General features: G+C 39.2%; 1 protein-coding gene across 2 annotated transcripts in view; it reads left to right on the plus strand.

Annotated features, from left to right (window-relative positions):
* The first annotated feature begins 2,412 nt into the window (after positions 1 to 2,412).
* The window catches only part of btbd7 (BTB (POZ) domain containing 7), a 64,764-nt gene continuing 54,754 nt past the window's right edge, over positions 2,413 to 12,422 (plus strand). For both annotated transcript variants that reach the window (XM_057352387.1, XM_057352388.1), the window contains exon 1: positions 2,413 to 2,765. The gene's annotated coding sequence lies outside the window, so the exon portion shown is untranslated. The remainder of the gene's footprint in view (positions 2,766 to 12,422) is intronic.

Below are 12,422 nucleotides of genomic sequence, written 5' to 3' on the forward strand. Positions count from 1 at the left end.
TTACACATTTTCTTTGTTCAAATGCCAACGCCAAGCTTCTCATAGGTCCTCACTTCTCACCAATCTTGCAGAATAAATATTACACTTTGCAGGCTACTGTAGATATGACTGTGTGTGGGGCATCTTTAAAAAGGATATATTTACCCAAACCAAAGAGTATAACATAATATATATATATAAATGCATGAAATAAATAAATTCAAAAATAAAGTTTACTGGTTCTGACATTATAATTTGACATTTGCTACTGTTATAACGGGAAGCATTTAATACAAAGAGTCATTCAAGCCAGTCCAATTATTTCCTCAGTTAAAAAAAATGTGTGCATGAACCTCTTAAGATTCTGTAATTGTTTCACTTACCCCAGGTCCAATCTTGTTTTTTGCAGGCTTGCTATAGATGCTGGAGTCACGTTTCTGAAAAAGACTCCTAGCCCTGCTGACAGCCATTGGCTGTACAGCTCCTTTCAGAAAGGCCAGCATCCCAGCAGCTGTATGGGTCAGCACCAGTACGTGTATGGGTTCAACCCCTGGGTTTCCTGCCTCAGGACTGCTGCAGAGAAAATGCATGTATACTTTCATATTTTAAAGACTTTCTTCCAAAACCAGCCCACTGTGTGGGAGGGGCATACACAAAATTACCACTCACCCTCCATACTAACGTTTCTTCAATGTTTTTGACAATTAATCAAATTGAAATAAAACAGATCTGATGTGGCATTGTATTGTTCTGCATTTCATGTTCAGTGTAACTCAAGTTGGACTGTTGGACTGCAAATACATAAATTTGCTAAAAGCTTGAACTTCTTTTAACCTTACAGGTGACGGCCGAGCAGCTCGCTTTGACTTATTACTGTACAGTACGTACAGTCATTGTCCCATAAATATAAATTGTGTTTTCTTCTACGATTAATGTCTTGTGTGATTTATTCCCTGTTTTTCCTGCCATTAGCTGACCGCAGATGAGTTCACAGGAACATGGGTAACCGTAAGACACCTGGCACTGCTTATTGCACATTCAGGGCTGTGTCCAGTACAATGAGGCACAAACTACAAGAGATCTGATTAGAGGAGCAGATTAAAGGGAGATAAAAGGGAAGAGCTTGCTGTGTGTTCTGTCAGCTGTCAGGGTGACCTGTGGTCAGATCATTCATGTGGCCAATCACATAGAGACTTGTCTTTCATGTTAGGACACAGTTTGCCATTTAAGACCTTAAATGACAGTATTCTGTGTCCACTGTAGCTTGTGTTGCTTTTTTATATATATGTATAAAGTAGACAGGATTTTTCTAGGGTAGTAATGTGGTGGAATCAAACTATTAAATATCTGAAACCAGGAAAAAGCCACTCTACAGTCTACAGCAGGTGATGGTTAATTCCCCCCATAAGTTTCTCCCACAATAAGTTTGTAAATGAAATTAAATCAAGCCACTTGTTAAGCCACTTTTTGTTATTGAAATATTTGTGTAAATAATGAATAAAGAAATTGTAGGCAATTCATTCTAAGTAGACAAGATGAGTTTAATTATGTGATGCTGTCGCCCTCCTATGGTGAGAAAAAGTTAACATTACAATTGATGAAATATGAAATACATGCTTTGTAGGAAATGCATTTTTTTTAACAAAAAACATTTTTAAACGAAACTTTAGGAAAAAAAAGCGTTGTATAACGTATATATTAGTATATATGGACCATTCTACAGAATTGGTGCAAAATCGTTGGAAACATCTTGAAAAATGTGTTTTTTATGGAATAACGTCCAAAAAAGTTTGCTTAATTGCAGAAAACGGGGCAGTCGTGGCCTAATGGTTAGAGTCGAACTCGGAATTTTTTTTGAACTTCACTTTTTTTAAAACATAAAAAATATATTTTTAAAAACAAAAATGGGAGAAAATGCAAAACAAATTTTTATATAATTTTCATAAATTAAAATTTAGGGGTTTGGGTTCGGGTCACCCATCTCCCAATTGAAAGTACCCAATAAATTATGATTTTACATATATTAAGCTTAATGATATTATGAATATTATTGTGGGTCTCGAAAGATGATAGAAGGATCTTAGTAAACAATTTAGATTTGAATACTTGAATGCTTTTTAAGGTGTTTTTTGATGTGTGACAGCAGTTTGCACGAATTCTGTAGAATCGCCCATATACAAACGATCTACAGAAAATGAAGAAAAACATCATTCCTGTGTTTGCTTTTAATGTCGTCGTTAGCATATTGTTGAATGTAGTATATATTCATATTATATGAATAAAATTTATAGGAAAATTATAGGTCCAAGCCTCACATACTATTGATTAAACCTTTTTCTCTGTCTTCTCTGCGCTCGAGCAGATAGATGGCGTAGCGTCATTGCTAACCGATTCCTTACGCTTAGCCCTCCCCTCATTGTTTTACTGAATAAGAGGAGGCTCGCCACAATACTGTAAAATTTGGTCACGGCAAACTGAAAGCGAAGAGCACAGACTTTATTTAACGTGTTTTGGTTTTGGAAAAGCAGTTAAAAGCGAACAATGAGGGAAATGGAGGACGAATGGTGTAATGTAAAAGTATTAGCAGCAGCCTGCTAGCGCTTCACGTATGTATGTGTATGTGTGTATGAACCCGGGACACGCAGAGCCCTTTTTATACTCAATATTACTACGAAAGAAAAGTGCGAGCACATTTGCTCATCTCAACAAATATCAAGCAGTCGCTCGGTTGGATTTAGGCTCGTTTTATGAGCAAGAAGACAAGAACGGCAGCAAACTTGACTCAGGTATGGTTGAAGACGTTTTTCTCATTTTTGCTTTGCTTGCTAATCTGCCGTAGCAAGCTGCTGAATTAGCTACATTACAGTTGTGCTTTTAGTGTCACCAAAACAGTTACTAACTATTTATTCATAACGTTAGCTACTATAATCTGATAAACTCAATATAGCAGCCTTTATTTGAGTCTTCCATACTTAACAGTAAGCAAAGCTTAGTTATAGTGATTAGCTTACATGCTAAACCCAAAGAAAACATTAACATCCTGCAAGTTCTTTAGTTTATTATACAAATGGCTTTAAATAAGTACATATGGCGTATTTTGACAACTTTTCATCTAAAGGGGATGCAAAGAGCCACCTGAATGCTAAAGGCTCGTAAAGCTAGGCTAGCTGAGTATGCGTAGTTTTCAGATATTACAGATACATTGCCTTCCTATCTGCGGACACCAGAGAAACTGCTGTTTATGAAGATGTATCTTAAGAATAAACGTTATAATAAGCTCTTCTGTGTTTTCAAGACTGTTAAGTCATCAGTAGCCACCAACGTGTATTACCAGTTTCAAATATGTGACTTTGTTGATGCAGGAGATGATCTTTAGTTGGCCAGCATAAAGCATACTAATGAGTTCAACAATGCTGGCTTGTTTTTTTTATTTGTCTGTTTGTAAAAAGCAAGCATATAACCTATCAGAGGGATATTTTGCATAGTCTAACATGCCCTCTTCTTGCTAACCTAGTTATTTGTATTTAGAGACTGTTGCACCGTGGCTTATTTTGGACCTGTAATTAGACATTGTTTATAGAAATGAGTGGACAGGAACATTATTTCCCTGTCTTTGTTTTTATGCCACTGTTTATATAGTTCGGAGTTCTGGAAGTCATCAGGGTGTAATTAGGCAATTTTTTTCACTGTCGAAAATGGTTTATAGAGTCCCATCCTGTTTTGCCCCCTTACAGTTTTGAGAGTTCATTCACCTCACAGTCTCGTTCTGTTTCCCACACAGAGCCTATTGACTCCAGTGTTCCCAGGTGCCTTGAAAACCTGTTGTGAGATTGTGCTAATGAAGCATTGTTTTACAACTAAAATTGCTTTTCTGGGATAATAGAGATGGTCACACAGAGAATTACTTCATGTTACAGGGAATATTCAGGGATTTCAAGTGCTTTAGTAATCAGATTTCCCCCAAGCAAAAGTAAAGACAATGTGATTTGCTGATAGTAGCCAAGTACCTACCCATGAGAATCCAATGTAAACAAACATGTTAATGAAAACCATGTCAATTGAGTACCGTTCTATTTGCCAAGTTAAGAAAACAGTTATTGGTTTCAATTCTGCAGTATGTTATAAACATCTTCTGATGGTTCTTGATGTGGCTCCTGTTTAATAGATAGTAGGGGTTTCCCCTCTTCTTTATGTTCTTGCGATTTAGGTCATCCTTTTCTCTGCTGTTGTGCTGTGATATCATGTGGTTGTGGTTCATTAAGTCAGATGTTCTTGCAATGGTGCTGCAGTTCTGTGTAAGAAGTTTCTATGTTCCAGTACTGCAGTACAAGCGTCATGATCGTTTCACAGAAGATTTCCATGCTTGCTCTATGAAGTTTGATATCTGAAGGTGCAAGACCCAGATGAACTGTTTTCTACATTGTAGTTGCTGAAAGCCTAATATGCATTGTTGGCACTGTGCTAGTTTGAAAAAATCTGTTGTGCATTATCAACACAAACGATGGGATAACTATAACTTCAGAACTGACACTAGGTATAAGCTATCTGTCAGGCATCATTATAAAATCTTTTACTGTTGTGAATTAATCCAGTATTTTCTAGTACTGTTTTGCAGTTTGACTATGTTGTGCTTGCATACGGTGTAACATCAGACAACTGGAAATCTGTATCGATTAAAGGGTCTCTCTCCAGATATGATTAAAAAGAAGGTCTTATTGTGCTTTTTGTTGAGCGTTCTCCTCTTATCTTGTAGGAATCTTATTGCACTATTCACAACCACATGATGATGGTGTTATGAAACATTGTTACTCATTTTCAGTACAACAATGATTTGGCTAATTTGGCGTATGTGTTTTTCAGACAGACACAATGTGCTGCATTGTAAGGGCAATATTCTTGCAGTATTAGACTCTACTGACACAATTATTATAATGGCTTGCTATTTTTTGCATCAAAAATGGGATCAACAATAAGGATGGCCTGATGCCAGTATAAGAGTTTTCATACTGCAGTTACTGCAATGTCAAGCAATTTTTCTTAAAGGCAAAAATGGATGACACACAAACTTTGATCATTTTACATTGTGTGGCCAGTGAAGGCCAAGTAAAAAGAAAAATCCTCATTATGTCGAGCCCTGAAAAGCCAAGCTGGGTGATGCACATAGATGTAGAAATCTGAATAAATTGTCTATAAATTTCAGTCTATAGTCTTTGAAGGTCCCTGCAGTTCTACAAGAACACTGGCTTAACCTCTGGCTGCTGTCATTGAAGAGAGAAATTGGATGGGGAAAGGAAAGTGGGACATGTTTTCATTTTATACTCCCCCTTGTTGTCCTTGGTAACCAGCTTTTTTACCCCCCTTTTAAAATTGACAGTCTGACTCAAGTCCCAATATTTCACCTTGTCCAATGGGATGTTGGAGTTCTAGCCCAACTGGGAATGAAGTGCTCACTTCCTTTGTCTAGCTCTCTCATCACGCACTAATGAAACCCAGTACTGTGCAAAACTAAGGCTGCAGCTGGGGCTTTATTTCGAACTGCTGAAAGTGAATGCTGTTTCTACACTCATTGTCATCGAAATGTCATTCCGCAGGTCTGTCAGATCTTACAGGAGTAACGTTGCATTATACAAAGTGATGCTAATTAGCAGCTTGAAGAGACTTTACTGTATTACATTGTGTGAACATTTCCCAAAATCAAAGTGAAAACTGCTGTGAACGATTTAGAAAAATTGAGTCATACATCTGCGAGTGACTTGTGACTAGACTTCTGCCCGATTAACCGAAAATATATATCACGTGATTTATGCACAACTTGTGAGTGAAGTACGGTAAAATGCTACTGCATCCGAAAGCCAGAGGGAGCTCTCGTGCAGAAACTCCAAATATGCACTGCAGAAGAAGACCATAACACACGTAGTTCTAGGAAATGCCTAAGGACATGTTTTTATCACTGTTCCTCAAGCCTCCTCAGGTATCTTCATGATAATAAAGTATATTTATAATGATCATGTTTGACGGGTGTTGCTTTTTTAAATGCACGTTATAAGTGACTCAAACTCGCACTGCTTTTAGATCGAGCAGATCTAGATTCCTACCGATCCCATATCCGTGCTTCACGGACAAGCTACGCATCAATAAAATAATCGATACCTTGCATTATCGTAGCCAGCTCGGTTTCAGCAGGATTTAGTGGTAACCGCGATTAACCGTGCACATGTCTACTTATGACTCCAAATTGTCAACTGGTTAATAATATAATAAAATAATCATTGACACTGTTCACTATCCCTTTATTATTATGTTTACCAAGGAGTGCATTTGAGTTAAACTACTATACATTTCTATCATGATCCACATGTACTGTATGTCATAGCAGATTCTTCTAATATTCCAAGTAAATTGGAATTCACACACACTTCACAGGAATGGCCTTTCTGCCATAGCTGTGTTTCTGTATCTATTGCCAGGGTTCGTACAGTGCTGGAAATCCTGAAAAATTATAGATTTTTAATGCAGTGTTTTCAAGGTTTAAAAATGCCTCGATTTGGGATAAAGGGCTTGGAATCTTAATTGCTTAATTTCATATCAAATCAGTATGTGACAATAGTTTACTTTTTAGATAAAATAACTGAAAAGTTCTTATTGCGTTCGCATTAAAACATAGGGTTGTAATGAGTCATCGGTGTGTTTTGGGCATTACGCGCAGTAAACTAAACAGAGTGATATCATTCCCTTTACACTGCGTTCCAAATTATTATGCAAATGATATCTTTCTCTGGTTTTCCTAATTTGTCGATGCAAATGACAGTCAGTATAATTTTCAAGTAATCAACAGTTAGGGTACATTTGGAATTTTATTGAACAAACCTCCCACTGACAACAGTATTTATTTAAAAAATGAAAAACTCAAAATGCACTGTTCCAAATTATTATGCACAACAGAGTTTGAAAACATTTCATAGGTTGTAAAAAACTGAAAATGGTCATTTGTTGAATTTGCAGCATTAGGAGGTCATATTTACTGAAATCAAAAGCTATTTCAATCAAAAACATCCTAACAGGGCAAGTTACATGTTAACATAGGACCCCTTCTTTGATATCACCTTCACAATTCTTGCATCCATTGAACTTGTGAGTTTTTGGATAGTTTCTGATTGAATTTCTTTGCAGGATGTCAGAATAGCCTCCCAGAGCTGCTGTTTTGATGCTAACTGCCTCCCACCATCATAGATCTTTCGCTTGAGGATGCTCCAAAGGTTCTCAATAGGGTTGAGGTCAGGGGAGGATGGTGGCCACACCATGAGTTTCTCTCCTTTTATGCCCATAGCAGCCAATGACACAGAGGTATTCTTTGCAGCATGAGATGGTGCATTGTCATGCATGAAGATGATTTTGCTACGGAAGGCATGGTTCTTCTTTTTGTACCATGGAAGAAAGTGCTCAGTCAGAAACTCTACATACCTTGCAGAGTTCATTTTCACACCTTCAGGGACCCTAAAGGGGCCCACCAGCTGTCTCCCCATGATTCCAGCCCAAAACATGACTCCGCCACCTCCTTGCTGACGTCGCAGCCTTGTTGGGACATGGTGGCCATCCACCAACCATCCACTACTCCATCCATCTGGACCATCCAGGGTTGCACGGCACTCATCAGTAAACAAGACTGTTTGAAAATTAGTCTTCATGTATGTGTGGGCCCACTGCAACCGTTTCTGCTTGTGAGCATTGGTTAGGGGTGGCCGAATAGTAGGTTTATGCACAACTGCAAGCATCTGGAGGATCCTACACCTTGAGGTTTTCGGGACTCCCGAGGCACCAGCAGCTTCAAATACCTGTTTGCTGCTTTGCAATGGCATTTTTGCAGCTGCTCTCTTAATCCGATGAATTTGTCTGGAAGAAACCTTCCTCATTCTGCCTTTATCTGCACGAACCCTTCTGTGCTCTGAATCAGCCACAAATCTCTTCACAGTACGATGATCTCGCTTAAGTTTTCGTGAAATATCTAATGTTTTCATACCTTGTCCAAGACATTGCACTATTTGACGCTTTTCGGCAGCAGACAGATCCTTTTTCTTTCCCATATTGCTTGAAACCTGTGGCCTGCTTAATAATGTGGAACGTCCTTCTTAAGTAGTTTTCCTTTAATTGGGCTCACCTGGCAAACTACTTATCACAGGTGTCTGAGATTGATTTCAGTGATCCAAAGAGCACTGAGACACAATACCATCCATAAGTTTAATTGAACAATATAAAATTAAATGTTTACGACACTTAAATCCAATTTGCATAATAATTTGGAACGCAGTGTAAGAGTGCGAGCAGACCACAGGACAAGTCAGATTTTTTATCCCATGTACACAATAATCTTTTACATTGTAATCCATTTATTTGTAATATTTGGCATTATTGTGTGCTGCTGCACATCCCTCTGTGTGTAATAAGCAGAATGTATGCGCGCTGTGCACCCGCCTATAGGCGCATTTGACTAATGTGCTCTTTAAATAACAACAAATATTGCTCCGTTGACTTTAGACCAGGTTTCAGTTGGTCAGTGGCGCAGTCTATGTCAGTTGCCTCAAACTAGCAGCGCGCCAACAATGCACCTGAACACATCTCATTTTCAGACCAGCACACCAATGGAAGGAAATACATTTGCTATTTAAACATGATGTGAAAATGATAACTGTGTTGGACTGAAACTACTGTAGCAAAAAAAAAACTTTTTCAGTCCCTCCAAGCTCTTGCAAATGATAGTAAATATTTTAGAAGCATGTAAAATGTAGACCTATTTAATTTACCAGACAGTCAACAATTTAAGTTGGGAATGTCATTTTAGGATCTTTTTTTAGCACATTATCATTAGGGCTGTGACGGTGGCCGTGACAACCGCACCACCGCGGTGGTAAAGTGCCATGACGGTGGTGAGCTGCCACCGGCGGTAGTTCACGTCACTGTGACAAATATAAGTGTAATAAAAATGATAGTTGCGATCAGGATTGCTAGCCTTTCAGTTGTAGATGGTTTCATTTAAAATATTTTACATTAACAAAGAAATTATTGGCATATGTTTCCGTTGGTGCGTTCGAGCGCAGGCCTGCACGGCAAAACCCAGGTTATTCTGCGGGTTCTGCAATGGATCTTGTTGTAAAATTAACAGTTACATAAAATCAAAACTGGCTATGACCCGCTTGCTTAGTGTCGGAGCTCGCGCAGGTTTTGCCGCGGTTGCGGAGAGACATCTATTCGTTTGCGCTCTTCTGAACGCGCATTTATTGCAGCTGTAAACATTTTAATCTGGACAATGTCAACATGTTAGTTTTCCACCAATGAGTAGGAAAAAGAAACGTTTTATGGCAATCTGAATAGGAATCTGCGCGTACGCAGTTTTAAAGTCAGACGTGTATGTCTGTGGATGCGTCTCTTCGTGCAGCGCGAGGTGCACAGTTTTAAAGTCACACTTGTCTCTCCGTGCAGCGCGAGGTGCGCAGTTTTAAAGTCACACTTGTCTCTTCGTGCAGCGCGAGGTGCGCAGTTTTAAAGTCACACGTGTCTCTCAGTGCAGCGCGAGGTGCGCAGTTTTAAAGTCACGCGTGTCTCTCAGTGCAGTGCGAGGTGCGCAGTTTTAAAGTCACGCGTGTCTCTCAGTGCAGCGCGAGGTGCGCAGTTTTAAAGTCACACGTGTCTCTCCGTGCTGCGCGAGGTACGCTGTTTTAAAGTCAGACATGTATCGCCGTGCTGCGCGAGGTACGCAGTTTTAAAGGCAGACATGTTTCGCCGTGCTGCGCGAGGTACGCAGTTTTAAAGTCAGACATGTATCTCCGTGCTGCGCGAGGTACGCAGTTTTAAAGTCAGACATGTATCTCCGTGGTTGCGTCTCTCCGTGCGGCACAAGTTCTGCAGTTTTAAAATCAGATGTGTCTCTCGGTGCATGCGTCTCTCCATGCAGCGCGAGGTACGCAGTTTTTAAAGTCAGACGTGTTTTGCATGCATCTCTTCAAGCTGCGCAGTTTTAAAGTTTAAAGGGGAGAGGTGTTTTAAATGACAAAATTAAAGATTATATTAGTAAAACCCAATTTGGGGCGTTTGCACTTTGCAAGTACGTATTAGGCTAAATACCCTGATTTCAGATGGTGGGTAACAAAGTACATTTACTTGAGAACTGTACTTAAGTACACTTTTTGAGTATTTGTACTTAAAGGCGCAGTTCTTGAAAATCAGCGGCCACTAGCTTTGTATTATAGTTTTGCAACGAATCTCTGAGTCATTTGCCCACCCCTCCCTTTCGAATTACGACGGAGGCCGCAACAGTAAAAAAAGATGTCGTCTACTGAGACAGCAGATAGCAATGATACAAGCAGGTAAGGCAATATATTAACGTAATTAATCATTTAACATGTATTCTATTGCGAAAGTTACTGTTACAATTCTATAATTAGATATATTTCTTGCGTGCTATCTAGTACACGCTGAGAGTAGTGAAGTAACTAAAGTTAGCTAATCATAAATAGCAACGCTGTTCAAAGCGTTTGATCTGACAGCGACATAGGCAGTTAGGTGTAAGTTAGTAGACGTTTGTCTCCCCCTTTGTAAAGTCAGGAACAACCGGAGTACGTACCGCAGGGACGGAAAAACATTATTATTCGGAGGTTATATGGCCATTTCTATAAAATGCTAACGTTACCGTTTCAACAAAACAGTTGTTTGGTAAACATTGAAAAAGTGGAAACATTGAAAATGTTGAATTATCTTACCAGTCTAGCAGAAAACAGGCAACTTCGGCGTCGCCTTGAAAACATTTGTCTTTCAACAGTGCCTTCCATCTGGTAATAGATACACCGATGTTTATCCTGGATTTCTGCCGCCGTTTGTCTCTAATTCGTCTGGCAGCATCACGTTTGTGCTTCTTTGACGACGGAGATTCACGCTCTGTCGGCTCTTGTGCACAATACGCATGGTCCTCCATTTTATCAAAACTTCTAAGACAGAACAATCAATTGCTTCAGCTAGACGACGACTACTCCTCCACCTCTCCGTACTACGACTTACTACTTTGTGCGTCTTCAACTCAGTGATGACGCAAGCTGCGTCTAAAAACACACACGAAGACCAACATATACGAAATGCGCTCTGTAGAGCTGCTTGTCCGTTAGAGCTTACTGTACAAAACATGGCTGCGCAACATAACAAATTCCATGTAGATAGGCCCTATGTAGATACAACTGGTTTATTCTAAGGTAATAAAAACATAACTTTTCATTACGTAAGGTTTTTATACACATCTAAAGACACAGTTTTGTATGTTATATTGCATTTCTGTTAATAGATCATACAAAACATCCCGCACTGTACCTTTAAGTATTACTTTTTCTGTTTACTTTTTACTGTACTTCACTACATTTGAATGACAAATATCTCACTTTACATGGCACAAAAAATGATTTCCTTGGCCGACCCTCCCCTCGCTCCCACGTTTGGGAGAGACTATTGTCAGTTGCCTCTAATATGACACACCTGAATCAACTCACCAGGTGTGTTAATTATGGAGACATTCACAACATTTTGGGAGAAGGCTAATGAGTTCAGTTGTGTATACTTTTCCCATATCTAATTTACTTATCATAAGCAAAAGATGTAATTACATTTATATCCGATTAATCGAAAAAATAATCGACCAACTAATCGATTATCAAAATAATCGTTAGTTGCAGCCCTAGAAAATACGCTTTATAACATTATCATGCGATGTAGGCTTTAGCGTGAACGTTTATGTTCATGTGCCCAGGCAGTCAGTAACAGTTACAGAATTTTGGAAACGCTGTTTTGTTCGGTCAGTTAAATGTGCTGCTGTTTTCTGCCGTTCACTGCACAGATAGACCAAGAGAAAGACTAGCTGCATCGGCAAAGCAAAACCTCACGGGGCTGTACCAGCAACATTTTTCTACTGCATAAAAGCTATGGTTTATCTACGTGCTTTACCTGATGAAAGAAGTCACTGCAACACTGGTTTGTGCTTGTGGCGCGCATGTGTGTGTGTGTGCACGCCTGCCTGCCTGTGTGTTTGTTTGGCACTTGGCGGGTCAGGAACGAATTCCCTCCCAGTCCATATCTGCAGATTGATCGGCGTATGACATCAGTACGCCGATCGTCTGCGCAACATTGCATGAAGTCAAACACACCTGATATTATCGGATAGCGCGATGATTTTAAAGTCGATTATCGATAATATTTTTTAAACACATCGCCCAGCCCTAGACTACATTAATAAATTTGTTTACATTAATTGAAACTTAGCAGGGTATTTCATGTTTCCATACAAGTAAATGGGGTATTTTTTTGCAAGATGAAAGAAGAGACATTTGTTAGTGTTTAATGTATGCAATTATCAAAATGTAGAAGAGTTTTGGTTATGCTGGAATTTTTCGTTTTACCACTGTGGTGAAAGT

The sequence above is a fragment of the Triplophysa rosa genome, linkage group LG15, assembly GCF_024868665.1.
Source record: "Triplophysa rosa linkage group LG15, Trosa_1v2, whole genome shotgun sequence".
NCBI classification, from domain to species: Eukaryota; Metazoa; Chordata; class Actinopteri; order Cypriniformes; family Nemacheilidae; genus Triplophysa; species Triplophysa rosa.